Source organism: Hipposideros armiger, unplaced genomic scaffold (genome assembly GCF_001890085.2).
Source record: "Hipposideros armiger isolate ML-2016 unplaced genomic scaffold, ASM189008v1 scaffold_371, whole genome shotgun sequence".
NCBI lineage: Eukaryota > Metazoa > Chordata > Mammalia > Chiroptera > Hipposideridae > Hipposideros > Hipposideros armiger.
Genome location: NW_017731721.1, coordinates 1436802 through 1452572, shown reverse-complemented (window position 1 = coordinate 1452572; position 15771 = coordinate 1436802). Strand labels below are relative to the sequence as shown.

Genomic DNA, 15771 nt, shown 5'->3' with positions numbered 1-15771 from the left:
CAAATGTAAATTTTAAAAAGCAAGGGTTATAATCTTAATATCAAATAAGGTAATATTCAGCAAAAAGTATTAAACAAGACAAAGGACACCTTATAGTGCTAAAAGCTACAACTCATTATGAAGATATAATAGTCATGAATATCTATGCAACAATTTATACAGCAACAACTTTTATAACGCAGTGGCTACAGAAACTAGAGAAATAGAATAATGCTAATAATGACTTTAATGTGTATCTTTCAGTCCAAAACAGTTCAAAGAAATAAGTAAGAATTTAGGAGAACTAAACAATTTTGGCCTATAAAACAGATAAAAAGTTTATCAATCTTTTACTACAAAATGTTACATGATAGTGTATCAGTTATCTATTGCTGTATAACAAATCACCTCCAAAACTTAGTAGCTTGAAACAACAGATATACATTATCTCACAATTTCTATAGGTCGGAGTTCAGTAGCAGCTTAGCTGGCTGGTTTTGGCTCGAGGTCTCTCATGAGGCTGCAGTCAAGATGTGGTTGGGGCTGCAGTCATCTGAAGGCTTGATTAGGGCTGGAGGATCTGCTTCCAAACTGGCTCACTCACATAGTTGTTGGCTAGAGGCCACATAGACCTCTCCATAGAGCTTCTTAAGTATCCTGTGATGTGGGAGCTGGCTTCTCCCAGAACAAATCACTCAACAGAAACAGAAAGGATGAAGCCACAAAGCCTTTTTATGACCTAGTCTCAGAAATGCCACACTGTCATTTCTGCCACATTTTATTCATTAGAAGCAAGTCCCTTAAGTACTATCCATTTTTAAGGGGAGGGGCTCCACCTTTTGAAAAGAAGAATATCAAAGAATTTGTGAATTAAGTTTTAAAACAATCAGAGATGGTATATGAAATGTAAACATTTGTTTTTCTATTAAAATAAAAATTTGATCTTTGAATAGTCAGCTGTCAATGCCCAAATAACCGAACTTTCTTAAATCACAAAAATACATAAGATCCTGTTAACTTTTGAGTCTTGTATTTGCAGTAGTCATTTAACAGGCAAAGGAAAGAAAGAAAGGAAAGATTAAAAAGTAAAAAATACAAAGAAACAATGTTTGGTCAGCATGACTCACTAATGGGAATGTTCCAACATTATCTGCCTTGTTTGGAAGACAAAGACCTTTTAAGGATAGGGCAATTTAAGGATTTGGATCTGGTCCTGCTGGAGTTTAAAGGGCTCTGCCTTGATCAAGAGCCTCAAGCAGAGGACAGAATAAGATGACAAATATAAAGTATCAAGTCTTTCTTGTATGTATGTAGTGATTATCTCTAACTAGGACAAAAGCTACTTATGAAAAATTGTATGTCTTCTTTCTTTTCTATCTAGTTTAGCTGTCCAATAAATGAACTACCTAACAGAGATCAAAATAAAGAAATATGGTCAGCCTTCATTTCAAGTGCTAATTTATAATTACAAAAGTGCTGAAATGAAAGCCCTAGCTTCCAATTCTGCTAGGTAAATGAGCGAGTTGGAGTTCACAATTCTAACTCTATTCACCTTCTATTTAAAAACTCAGATTTACCAGATCCTGGCATTGTCTAATGCTTAAAAAACAAAATCAATCAAGCAATCCTGAAACACAATTCTATATTTCTCTAATAAATCTAATGAAAAAAATCTCCCAGTGAAAGGAAATAAACTGAGCACATCTGGGACCCCTGTCAGGGTAAGGAATCTGTGGAACACTATTTAGAACCTACTGCCAGAGCTCAATTATCATGAACGTCCATCATATTTACTTATTTTATTTTATTTTTTAGCTGAGCTCTTGTGCTGCCTGTTGGCAGCTCAGCAGCAGCTCGGCTCGGGCCAGGCATCGAACCACTGTTGCTCAGAGCTTGCACTCTTGAGTGAGTTCTTAACCAACTGAGCCACTCAGCTGGCCCCTTCCATCATATTTAAATAATTGGAAATAACAGTTTGCTTTCTAGATGAGGTCAGTTCCCATAAGGCTACAGCCTGGATGAGACTGCTGACCTTTTCTCAGTTCTTGGGAAGGTATTAACAGTTAAGATTAATACATATTTTCCATATGTATTATATACTGTATTCTTACAATAAAGTAAGCTAGAGAAAAGAAAATGTTATTTAGAAAATCATGAGGAAATACATTTACAGTATTTATTGAAAAAAATCCACGTGTAAGTGGGCCTGTACAGTTCAAACCCATACTGTTCAAAGGTCAACTGTAATCAAGTGAAATAGGGGAAGAAAAAGTGTTCCCATTCAAGAGATGGTCATGCCAAGATCCAGAGGCCAGATAGAGCATTGTTACTTGAAGATCTAAAGCAGGTCAGAAGAGCTGGGACCCACCTTACAGGGAATTGGGAGTAAAAGTAGAGTACTAAGAGATAAGGCTAGAGATATAAGCAGGCATCCGGCCATGTTAAGTGTTTTAGATCTTATATTGAGGATAATGAGATACCATGAATGAATTTTAAGCTGGGGAGTAACAATACGATTTTCATTTTAGAGCACATACTCTAGTGGTATAGAAAATGGACTGGAGAGGACAAGTCATAGTGAAACTAGCTAATGAAGTTGTACATGCCATAATCCAGGTGAGAGATGGCATGTACCAATTGGTACCAGGTGGAATGTACTGTATCAATTATTGAGTTATTGTCTCTCAGCTCCAAATCCTTCTATATTCTGCTTTGGGATGCTGTTTATATTAGGACTTTACTAAATCTGGAATTTATTTTGATATGAGATAGGGGTGATATTTCCTGTTTTTCCATAGGAATAGCCAATTGTCCCAATACCCTTTATTAAATAACTCATCAGCCAGTGATCTGAAATGTCATCTTTAATCATATAGCAAATTAATCCTTATAGGTGGGGATCTGTTTCTAGGCCCTATACTCTGTTTCATTGATTTACCCATCCTAGTACCAATATTACCATATTGTATATTAATTACTATGACTTTTAGAATCAGCTTGTCAAGTTCCTAGAAAAACACTGTTGGGATTTTGATTGGATTGCACTGAATTTATATATCAATTCGGGGAAAATAGATATCTTTTTTATATTCAGTCCTCTAATACATGAACATGGTACATTTCTCTGTTCATTTATATCTTCTTTAATGTTTTCAACAAAATTTAATATTTCTCCTTGTATCTTGTACACATTTTGTTAGATTTATTCCTACATACTTTATTTTTAATGTTATTGTAAATGGCATTTTAAATTAAGTTTTCTCACCATTTGTGGCTGAAGTATTAGAAATGTACATTGATCTTGTACATTGATCTTATACCCAGCCATCCTGCTAAACTCAATTATTATTTCTAATAATTTACGGTTATATACTTTGGCGTTTTCTATGAAGTATATTCCTATCAATGTTTCTTTTTTTTAAGTTCTTGTATATCTTTCTTTTCCTTGACTTACTGCTCCGTCTAGGACTTCCTGTAAAATACTGATTAGAAGTGATCCAATAGTAGACATCTTTATTTTGGTCCTGGTTTTGGAGAGAAGTCTTCTCAACTTTTAATGCTGGAAATGATGTTCACTTTTAAGTGTTTTGTAGATTTCCTTTAACAAATTAGGAAACTTTTATTTTTAGTTTGCTAAGAGCTTTTATCATGAATGGATACTGAATTCAAATGCTTGTTCAATTTCTATTGAGATGATCATATCTTTTCCCCCTCTAATCTGTTAATATGGTAATTCACATTGATGTTTGTATTGTTTTGTTTTGAATGTTAAACAACCCTTGCATTCCTGGAATAAACCCATCTATTATCTTGCATATTATATTATCTATTTAATACACTGCTGGATTCAGTTTACTAATAATTTATTTAGAATTTGTGTTTATAATAATAAGATTGGCCTTTAATTTTCTTTCTCCCCCTGTTTTTGGTATCAAGGCTTTCACAGTCTTATGGAAAGAGTTGAGGAATATTTTCATTTTTTCTAAGGTCTGGAAGAGTTAAGATTTAAATGATCTAGTCTTTGAAAATCTGGAAGAACACCTAAATAAAGCCATCTAGGTCAAGGTGCGTTAACTGCACACCAAATTTACTTAATGATGCTTTCAGTAGTAAACACAGATATTGTGGGTTCCATTCCAGACCATCAAAACAAAGCGAGTATCAAAATCAATTGAGTATCCCAGTAAAGCAAGTTGTAATCTTTTTGCTGGTGGAGGGTCTTGCTTTTAATTTGTAAAAACCACAATATCTGTGAAGTGCAGTAAAGCAAAGCCAATAAAATGAGGTATGTCTGTACCAGAATATCCATGTAACAATGGCTTAAACAACACAGACATGTAATTATTTCTTCCTACTAGAACTCCTTCCAGAAAAGGGTTAATGACTGAGTGTTTTACTGGTGTTGCATCTAAGTGATACTATAATAGAAAATATTAAAAAAATAAAAAAAGTGTATATGTACTTCTGAGCAGGCTCAAATTTATGCATCAACAAAAGGAGCAGAATAAAGAATAAGCTTTTAGAAACCAATCAATAAATACAATATCTGATAGGTGTTACTTTAAGTTAAATATACATACATATATCCATATGAGTATATCTCATATATGTGTATATATATATATATATATATATATATATATATATATATATATAAAATCAGAGAAAGAGTTCTGTGTATTTTTATGCCTGAGATAGATCCAATGCACTTTATAATAATAGCATTTTTGTACATGCAAAAAAACCAGAATTAGGGACTTTGAATTTTTTTTTTTCATTGGGGAATTGGAGGAAGGGAACAGCATTGGAGAATTGGGGAAAGGGAACAGACAAGTTGCTGTCCCTTTGTTCTTCAGTCTAGTTGTGGAGGACGTTGCTTCACTGGCCCATGTTGGTATTATCATTGCGCTCTTCCCTGGTGAGGCAGTTGCTCGCGGGCCATTGGACGGCCGCTCCTAGCTGCTCATGGCAGCTCACAAAAGTGCACGCCAGCTGCAGGCCAGCCCCCTGCAGCCTACCCCTTTGTCGGTGACCCATGGCAGCCCAGCTCCAGGTCAAGCTGTTGTTCACCATCTTAGCTGTAGAAGGCGCAGCGTCACTGGCCCTCATGTGGGATCCAAACCAGGGCCCTGCTGCCCAGAGATGGCATCCCAAGCCAACTCTTAACCAACGCGCCACTTGGCCATCCTGGGACTTTGAATTCTAATCTTTGCTTGCTTTCTATTTGACTTAAGTATAATGTGCAAATCTTGTACTTTTTATATTCTCAGTGCCTAATACAGTGCATAAACAGCATACAGAAAGTCTAAGCTTCATTTTGTTCTTCAATAAAATGGGAATAGTAACTCAGACATAACAATAAGTTAGTATGACCAGTCTAACTGATTGAGAGTATTTTGTGTTTTTGCAGATATTCTCAAAATAAAAATTGATAATTTTTCTGCAGTATCCCAAAAGCACATTAAGATATTTGCAAACATAACTGATAAGCTTTTCTTTGCCAATAGGGGTATGGAGATCTTCCCAATAAATAGCCAGGGCATTTTGAAAAGTTTTTCCTGCCTTTATGAATAAAATTAATTGTGAAAGGGCAGGTGTGTTGGGGGAGCAGAGAGGAGGAACCAGAAGCAACTTAAATTAGGCAGTACCACTGTCTCTTTCACAGGATAAAGGTGGGAGGAGATGATGAGGGCCAGAATCTGGTAATTTAAGGTGACAGACACTAATAATAAGTGTCTTTGAATTTAAAAGCTGCAGCAAGAGAGGACATAATTAAATTACATGAGGACAAAGAAGGCTAGAGAAAGACTAAAAGGTGCTCTCAGGTCAGCCTTCCACTACAGCTGGGTACTGTTCTCACAGAGTTCCCTAGAGAGTGTTCTACCATCAAGTGACATTTGAGGTATTAAACATGTGAGATGGGATTGGACACCTTGAGCATATGATCCTTAAGGGTCTGACAGTGCACACTTCCTGTTGAACTAGTTTCTTATCCTAGAGTCTGATCCCGGAGCTCTGATGTTCTCCTGTTCTCTAGCACTTTTCAAACTTCTATCATTCTCTTACTAAAAGAATGAGGAAGAACCAATAGATCAGCTTCTACTGTGGGGTATGCAATTTACCTCCAGAAAACTTCTCAACCCATATGGGGAACCACTGGGAGAAGTGGGAAAAGGATCTAATATTTACTGAATAAGTACTCTATGCTAAACAGAGTACTAGGTGTCCTTTAATTTAATCCTCATCACAACACTGTCACCTAAATATTATTGCCAAGGAAGAAGCTGAGACAGAGGAGCTAAGACACTTGCCCCCCTGACTGGTGTTTAAATGCCAGGGATGAAATGTAAACACATTCTGACTCCAAAGCCTTTCTTTGCCATTCCACCAGGCAAGGGACCCCTCCCCCGTAAGAGTTATGCCTGGGCGTTTCCCTCCCTCTTGGTAATGCATCATCTCCCTGGCTCTGTAACATTTCCACAAAAGAGTGACTTTTTACTGAAACAATTTTAACATTTTGTGAACTAAGAATCTGACAAAAATCCCAAAAGTTTATTAAGTTCAGGAATATTAGTGTATATGTGTTTAAAATCCTAAGATTGAAAGGAAGTACACTAATCTTGCCAACAATAAGTTTTTTAAAAAGAAAAATCACTTCCTCCTCCATTTATTGGAATTGCTTGGAAGCAGAAGTCAGGAAATCCCCTTCCTTGATTTGTGGTATTTATGAGACTGTTATTCCCAAAGAGCAGAATTTATTCTGCTTTATCCTTTGACATTTTCAATATTTTTTCATTCTTCCTTAATAGAACATAGTTTTGGTTATTTAAAGATTTCCACATGACAAGAGTTTATTTTATTCCTTTTTCTATATTTTAAGAAAATTAAGCTATAAGCAAAGTATGCCTAATTACTTCTTTTATATTAAAACAGTGTACTACATATTCCCTACAATGATAACTTTACTACTTAGGAATTACTTATGGGGACATAATACACATAAATATTTCCAGTTGAATGAATTAACCATTTCAAAACACCTTGAAATGGATAGTTAAAGCTGATGAATGTCAAATAGATGTTTGGGAAGAATTGAAATTGTATAGAATTCTAAATATCCAAGAATAACTACAGAATACTTTTCACCTAAGTAAAATAAATTATTTTAATTATTAAAAGATTATCACAGACATGTAGTTAAATGGAATAGAACAGAATGTCCAAAAATAGACCAATACGCACGTATATTCATTTAATTTTCAACAAAAGAGCCAAAGTAATTCAATGGGAGAGAGTCTTTTCAACAAATGGTGCTGGAACAACTGAATACCCATATGGAAAAACCTGGATGGACCCTTACTTCACACCATATACCAAAAAGTTAATTTGAAATGTATCACAGACCTATAGGTCAGAGTTAAAACTATAAAGCTTCTGAAACTATAAAACCTAGGCAAAAATTTTTGTGACCTTGGGTTAGACAACGATTTTTTTTAGATAGGATGCAAAAAGCACAAGACATAAAAAAGTTGATAAACTGTACTTCTTCAAAACTTAAAACTTTTGCTTTTTCAAAGATATTGTTAAGAAAAATTAAGAAACAAGCCACAGAACTGGGAGAAAATATTTTCAAAGCACGTATCTGATAAAAGATTTGTATCAAGAATATATTAATAATTTTTACAAACTCAATAATAAGACAAATAATTCAATTAATAAAACCAATTTCAAATTTTCCAAAGCTCTTATGGTACCTTTAATTTTTTTTACTTTCTGTATGTTAGTTAATTTTGACTGCAATGCAATTGAAAATAATAAAAATTCTTCAAGAATGTCAATCATTAAAGCAAAATCTTGCAAGAAATTAATGTTAGGTAATCTCTTTTAGCTAATAAAAAGAATGATAATGTGCATATATAACAAAGGATATGCCTGACGTACAGTCGTGGCAGTTTGTAAATTACATGCCACCCATCTCAACCCTAGTACTTGACCAGTTTTAACAATTTCAGTTTCAAGTTCATTAGTTCCAGTTTCAAACTCAATTTTACTTTTATTGGGTGGGTGATAAGTAGAATAAACTTTATCCCGAATATTCTTAAACAATTGACTTATTTTATTTCAGACAATGAATTGCAATCAATGACTTACCCAGTGCCAAATGATGACTTCAGGAAAATTTTCTAACAAACTTGTAGCTACTCCAGACTTCCTTCCCACTATTGTATAAACACCATTAGAACAAAAATGCAATTAAGTTGGATTTAAAATATTCATTATCAATACCATGATAATTTAAAACAGACAATAATGTATTAGAAATACACTCTGCTATGGTTGACACCGATTCTTTTAAAGTAAAAAATATCATTACCAGTAGAGAAACTGATTCAACTGTGTACTGAAGATAAATCACTAGGTGCTTTTCTTTAAAAGTGTAGAAGCGTAATCAATCATAGTACATATTTGGTATACTCTTCTGTGATACTCTTAAATATCTTCATATTTCTTTTACAATGTGTTCTGCTGCTTTTCTTGCATTCTATCATGTATATAAACAACTGCCTATATCTACTCCATTTTTTTCTTTTAATTCTACTGCCCCCCTCACTGTTAAAGATCCATTATGTTTTATTCAACTATAGAGTATTAAAAACTTCTGATAGTATCAATATCTTTATTATTTAATTTATACACTAAATTGGAAATTGAGTCATTGGTTGATTCTTCTAACAAATCTTAAATTTTAGTACAGTCTTTAAAAAGATGTTCTTTTTTTTTTTCCCAGAAGTTTGCTTAGTAGTTTTATTAATTAGTACCATTTAGGGTTACAAAACATGCCCTCCATTTCTTGGACCCATGGACATGCTTTTCTGCTGTCAGTCCTAAATGCTGAACGATCTAACAATCTTTACATTCTAATTTACATTCTTTTATTTCAAGCCATTTGTACTGTTATAATAAAAACACTTGCTTTTCATTCCAACAAGCTGGAAGCACAAGGTTTTCTCTTTCATTGATGAACATGATGATTTTTCTTCAATGATTGGTCATTCAACAATTTTGAAATTTGTTTCCACTAGCTTAGGTATTCCCACTCATATCACTATTTTCTGTGTCTATTTTAAATGTTTTCAGATTTAAAAACTTAAATCAGGGTCGGCCAAGTGACTCAGTTGGTTAAGAGCGCAAGCTCTGAGCAACAGGGTCGCTGGTTTGATTCCCACATGGGCCAGTGAGCTGCGCCCGAGCTGAGCTGCCACTGAGCTGCCAACAGGTCCTGATGCAGCCAATTTCATGCTACAAATGTAACATTTCTTTTTCTTTTTTTTTTTAAGTGATGCACCTCCTTCTGTGGAATACTAGGCAACTTTCATTTCATTTTATTATTATTATTTTTTAAGGTTTTATTGGGGAATTGGGGGAGGGAAACAGTGTTGGGGAATTGGGGAAGGGGAACAGACAAGTTGCTGTCCTTTTGTTCTTCAGTCTAGCTGTGGAGGACATCGCTTCACTGGCCCATGTTGGTATTATCATTGCGCTCTTCCTGGGTGAGGCAGTCACTCTCTGGCCATTGGACAACGGCTCACGGCAACTCCCGCAAGTGCACGCCAGCTGCTGGCCAGCCCCACTGCAACCTACACCAACTCACCGCAGCCCGGCTCCAGGTCGAGCTGTTGCTCACCATCTTAGCTGTAGAGGGCGCAGTGTCACTGGCCCTCATGTGGGATCTGAACCGGGGTCCTGCTGCTCAGAGCTGGCGTCCCAAAGCTCACTCCTAACCAACACGCCACTCGGCTGGCCCCAAATGTGACACTTCTTAATAGAGCTAGGAAGAGATGTATACATTATGTAGTGTCCATCATAAAAGAAGTAATGAGTTTTTGAGTATTTACTACCCTGTTTTTAACATATTTAACTGTAAATTTATATAATTTGAATTTTAACAGTGGTTATGCTTAGCAACTGGCTCATAAAATCCAAAAAAATTTAGCAATCAGACTTGCAAACTAGTAAAAGCCAACTGTGGTGTACTATTTTCAAAAAGGCACAAGCAGGGCTTTGGGAAAGCAAATAATTTGCCTAGCTGATAAATGGCTCAGTCAAGATTCAAATCTAAATCCAAAACTCTGACCCAGGTTAGGCTTCTTGGTGAATAGGTCCTTTATTGGCTTGATTTTTTTTTTTTTGGAGGGGGTATATAGAGGGAACTCCACATGCAAGGGAATGCATTTCCTGGAGTATTATCCTATATTGATTTTGCATACTCTTTTACATTCCCACACTGCCTGCCAGTTTTGCTAGAATCTTGATGCCTATCCAGAAATCAGTCTAGGCTGTTTATTTGAAGGAAGAAGGGAACTGAGTGGTCGATCCATCATCTGCTGTTGGAAATTTTTCTTCTTAAAAAGTTTCCTTAACTGCTTTAGGAGGTGTAAATACAGGCGTGTACCACTACAAGCCCTTTGTAGTACTATTGATACATGAATTCCGAAAAGCTTCAGAACACTTGTGGTGTGAAATCTTACTACACTTGGGGTTCAGGGAAAGAAAAGGACACTCATGCAGCAGCGGGGAACTGGGGCAAGAATTGTGGGGAAGGATGACCAAAGTGATAGGCCTCTTCAAGTCCTCTAAACCTTTCGCACAGCGCCTGTTCTAAGTGTAGGAATAATAACGGTTAGAGCTGCTGTAACTTGGACATCTGCCTTTGTCCAACCCCTTCATTTATGTGAGGAAACTCGGCTCTCGTGAGGTGAAACGACTTGGTAAACGTCAAGCAGTCGAGCCAAGAGTAATGTATGGCTCTTTCGCTTACACAGCACGGCTTCCTCAAAAACACCCTCCCTACACAAAACTTACCCCGAAAGCACCAGGAACCTGGCGGGAGACTGGCCTACAGTTGAGCCTAGGACAAACCTCCCAGTCGCTCCTGAGTCAAACTGCAGTCAGTCAGAGAGTTAAGGCTAGAGAAGCACAAAGCCCAAGGCAGTTACGACGTGTGCATTCTTCAATGAACAGCGTGCAGTTAGACACAGCCCCCGGGAAAAGCAGCCACGCCTCTCACACCGCCAAGGCCACTCGCCGCGAAGCAACGCGAGCAGCCGCGAGGGCACGGCACGCAGCCGGCGGCGCGCACGGTCGACCGAAGGCCGCACGGGAGGCGGGCTGGCGTGCGCGCCCCCGCGGCGGTGGGCGGGGTCCAGGGCGGGGCTCTGAGCCTGACCGGGGCGGGGCCGCAGGAGCTGTAGGTGCTGCGGCTAGGTCCCGACAGGTGCGCGAGGCAGAGCACCTGGGACCCGTGGCAGGGCTGGTAGCAGCGCAGGGGAAAGACTGCTTTTAGCCAGGTAAGGCCCTTCTTTCTCCACATCCTCCACAGCCGAAGAGTGCGCGGAGACCCCGGCTTCCCTCCACACCCTCTTTCTCCCGCGACTTCTGGGGCGGGGGCGGCACAAGGAGCGTGAACCCTTCCCTTCGAAAGAGAGGACGGAAGAATAGCTGATCCTTTGCTCATTCCTCACTTCTGGGTACTGCTTTAGGGCTGGAAGTTATTATGTAGGGCTGAGCCTTTGCTGCCTGAAGGCAGGAGCTGATAGGAACTCTCTCCTCTTCAGTCGGGAATACTCCTTTCTAACTATATACTTTTTTGGTGTGGTGGCGGAATGGCAGTTAATTAAAATTCAAAATAACCAGGGAAATGATATTATAATATTCAACGGCTCTTCTCCTTTCTTCATTTTCAGCCACTCCTTCCCTCTTTGATTTTTCTCCCCTTCCATTCTGCCAACTGAACTCCGTTTAAGACACTTTATATCCATTTGAGGTATGCTGAGAATATAGCAGTCCTTGCAGCTGGATGTGTTATCCCCGAATCGCTATCGTGTATATATCGCTGGCACCTGTCACCAACATACGTAGGTGTTAATATAAGGTAACCGTACACCCCTGGCTACACCTACTAAGCTTGAAGTTGTAGGTGCTAGGAGCGAACCATCTGGTGCACGTCCTGCCCTCGTACTGGTGCTTACAACAACGAGTTTAGTGATCTTGGTGAGAGATATTTGAACTACTATTGTCTTTCACCTAATTCCAGCTTTCAAAAGCCTGCCTTATCTAGATGGTTCTATCAACTTGACTTTTTAAGTTAGTCAAGGTACTTAGGGAGTTATCAGCCTTTAAGACAATGCCCCTTTAGAGGAGAGATCTCTTTTGCATGAGGTATTCTTTCTTTTGCTCTTGATTTCAGTGGTTAAATGGAATACTTTTTATCTGCATAGATACTAATACTATTCAGAAATGATAAATGTTTTAGAAACCGTGCAATAACACTTCCCTCTGAGGTCTGATGTAGACACAAAAGAAGATGACCCTTAACAAACATTTCTAAGTTCCTGTGATTTCTATAGCTTGTGAAGTTAGGAAGGATGATCATGTTTTAAGTAGACCTTCAAGAAATTATAGAGTTATCAGGAGAGAAGATTTAATTTTAAAAAAGGTGTGCATGCATACATATTTCCTTGTTTTTCATCAATAGAAAAATACATAGCATGGTAGTAGGTAATTACTTTAGGAATTTATTTCATGTTTTTGACAAAACATTTATTGAGTGCCTCTTGTTTTGTCAGTCCTACTGTAGATTCAAAGTTCCAATCATTCCTACTATAAAAGAGCTTCAAATCAAATGGTTTAGGCAAATCAATAGGTACAACTGATAGTATTAGCGAGGTCAGTGCTGTATTACAGATCAGCCCAGAGTGCTGTAGGAGCACAGAAAATTGTTTGTTTGTTTGTTTTTAATTACCTCTTCTAGTTTTCCTGAAAACAAAACAAAGTAAGCAACAACAATAGCAAAAACCTCTGAGTAATAGTGTTCTCTTGGGTTCATGTATTTGTGTCATTCATATTTCTTACCTTGTGTTCTGTCAGCATTATGGCCTTTTGAAGATGGGATTAGGCCCTGTTGTTAATTCTGTGGCAGTTCAGTAAGTAATTGGTGGAGATGTTTTCACTGTTCTATTTTGGGCCTAAAGTTCTGTTACCAGGTAGTCCCTGAACTGTAGAGCTGCTGGGACAAGAACAGTGTATTGGCAACATTAGCAAAGCAGTGCCATTTTGTAAAAATTGCTCCACTGTGTAACTTTGTTTAACTTGGTTCATGCAAACTTTATTCCAGACTCTGGTTAAAGGTGGGCCAAATTTTAACTTTCTAATAATTCTGAGAACGCTTCAGAAGTGAAAACAATTCTATTAGCAGCACATCTTGGTGACAGAGAATACTTTTCCTTGCTAAGATGCCCTCAAAATGTCTTTTTCTTTCTTTCTTTTTTTTTTTTCCTTTGGAGGCAGGGACAGGGTGGGTAAATGGGTGGAAGAAGAAAGGGTGAAAAATGAAGATTCTTTGTAGAGTTTTAATGATCTGAAGTCTATAGTAGTCTTGAGTGATCTTCATATAGCTGCAGGCTTTTATTAATTACCTACTGTGTACCAGTGTCTAGTATACAGAGGATGATCATGACATGGTCGCTTCTATATGATTGTTTTTCATTTTTTAAATAGAGATTGTGAGTTCATACAGATGGTGGTTGTTTCATTTGGTAATTTGAGCTATGGTACTTATTGAACACAGTTTTTGGACATTGCTTACCTCCTTTCTTTCTGTGTGCACTCTAGGAAAGTGGTCTCTGCCAGGAATTTTTGGAAAGGCAGTAGGTATATATGCATGTAATTTGGGTACCTACAGTGATTATGTTGTTTTCTTATGATGTTTTCAAGTACAAAAAATTCCTCAAAGACATATACACACAGACAAAGACATATATACACAGAGAGTGTGGGAAATCATTAGACACGTTTCTATAAAAGGCCACCTCGCCACAAATAGGGAGAATTGTCCCATTACTTATGTAGACAGCAAAACTAGTTTTCAGACATTCTTAATTCCATACACTCAGAAATAGATGACTTTCGTTTAGATTGGTATTGTATGTACTCTTTCCACAGATAGAAAAATGTGTAACTTAGCTCTTAAGTCAAGAATTTCCATAAGAAAAGGCTTGGGGTTTTTTTTTTTAAGGTTGCTATGGTCTTTCACTGTATGTTTTTTTTGTTGTTGGGTTTTTTTTAAATATATATTTTTTTCTTTTTTAAACTTTATTGGGGAATAGTGTGTTTTTTCAGGACCCATCAGCTACAAGTCAAGTTGTTGTCTTCAATCTAGTTGTGGAGGGCGCAGCTCAGTGGCCCATGTGGAAATCGAACCAGCCATCTTGGTGTTATGAGCCTGCGCTCTAACCACCTGAGCTAACTGGCCTCCCCTCACTGTATGTTTTTTGATAGGAAGTTAAAGTACTTTATTTTGAATTGTGTACAGTAATCTTCAGGTGATGTTAAATTACTTAGCGCAGACTCTCAAGGTTCTTTAGTAACAAATGAGTGGTTGTAAATTGAGTAGTTTCTGCTTAATGATTGTGGGATTGAGATCTATGGTAAATGGTACTTTTGGTCGGACCGTACTGATATGTTTATTCTGTGGCTGGATGCAAAGTCCTTGAGATTCAGTCAAGTTATTGTGCTAATGCAAACTTCTTTTCATTAAAAGGACAAAGTTTGACCCAACAAGCAATTCATTATTCAGCATGTCAAATGATTTCTTTATACTTGAAAACGTTTCTAGAGACTTCACATGTTCAGTCATAAGAAGTTAACATGATACCATGAAAATTTCCATTCTTTTTATTTTCTCTCAAGGAATTTCTTAATGCTACTCTGAAATTAAGAACTTTCATATTTAGGGGGGGAAAAAGATGCCACTTTTCTTTACTTCTGATAACAGTGTGGAGCTATTTTTTTTCACCCTTATTTATCCTGTAAGAGAGCTTACTATTTGGAAAACCTTATAGTCCCTCAAACATGTTTTTTCTTGCACACCAAAGTATTGCCAATTTTGGTTTTATTATCCATAGATCAGTAATCCTGATATGCTTTTAGTTGGTTTTAGATTTTTACAATCTTTTTTTTTTCTTTCATAAACTGAAATTCAAGCAAATGGCCCAGGACTTTTTTTCCTCATAGTCAGTTTTACCAAACAGGTAACATTTGCTCAGATTTGGCTTCCACCTCCAGCATTAGAGGGAATCTGTCTGTCCATGCATAGTATCCAGTGATTTTCCTCTAACGGGCCTGCCACTGTCCTCCTCTTTACTACTTGGCAACATTTGACCAAGTGGACAACTTTTCCGGTTCTTCCTTTTATTTGGCTTTCTTGACGTGACTTTACCTGGTTCTCCATCTTCTTTTTTTTCCCGTCTTCTAATTGAACCACTTTCTCCCATGTTCCTTCACTAACTCAGTCTTTTTGCCCCCTTAACTATGGTGGTTTGCCATGGCCCTGTCCAACATCTTATTATCATCATTATACTCTCTTCCAGTGCAATTTGATCTATGTCCATGACTTCAACACCTCCATGTGAATGACTTGCAAAATTATCTTTTAAAAAAACTTTTCACATTATATATATAATTCTTGTTTTGTTTCCACATATACAAACATACATACACATTTAGATAATAAGAAGTGTATATACTTATTATAGAAAACCTGGAGGAAAAATAATTATAAAGAAAAGAAAATATTCCATAATCTGTTCTGGAGAGAACTACCATTCAGTATATTTTCTTTCAATCTTTTCTTTTTCTTACACACACACACACACACACACACACACACACACACACACAAACGAACACTCAGCTAATTGGGCTCATGCTATTTTAGTAGATATCGTTTTGTAT

General features: G+C 37.2%; 1 protein-coding gene and 1 long non-coding RNA gene across 3 annotated transcripts in view; one reads left to right on the top strand and one right to left on the bottom strand.

The window, feature by feature from the left end:
* Positions 1 to 8072: 8072 nt before the first annotated feature.
* On the bottom strand, positions 8073 to 11085 carry LOC109393247 (uncharacterized). The gene is made up of 2 exons (XR_002126214.1): positions 10843 to 11085; positions 8073 to 8198 (listed from the first exon to the last, which is right to left on the bottom strand). It is a non-coding gene; the product is annotated as an uncharacterized LOC109393247 (long non-coding RNA).
* Positions 11086 to 11199: 114 nt separating this feature from the next.
* LIMA1 (LIM domain and actin binding 1) overlaps positions 11200 to 15771 on the top strand; it is an 89280-nt gene continuing 84708 nt past the window's right edge. For both annotated transcript variants that reach the window (XM_019662281.1, XM_019662280.1), the window contains exon 1: positions 11200 to 11327. The gene's annotated coding sequence lies outside the window, so the exon portion shown is untranslated. The remainder of the gene's footprint in view (positions 11328 to 15771) is intronic.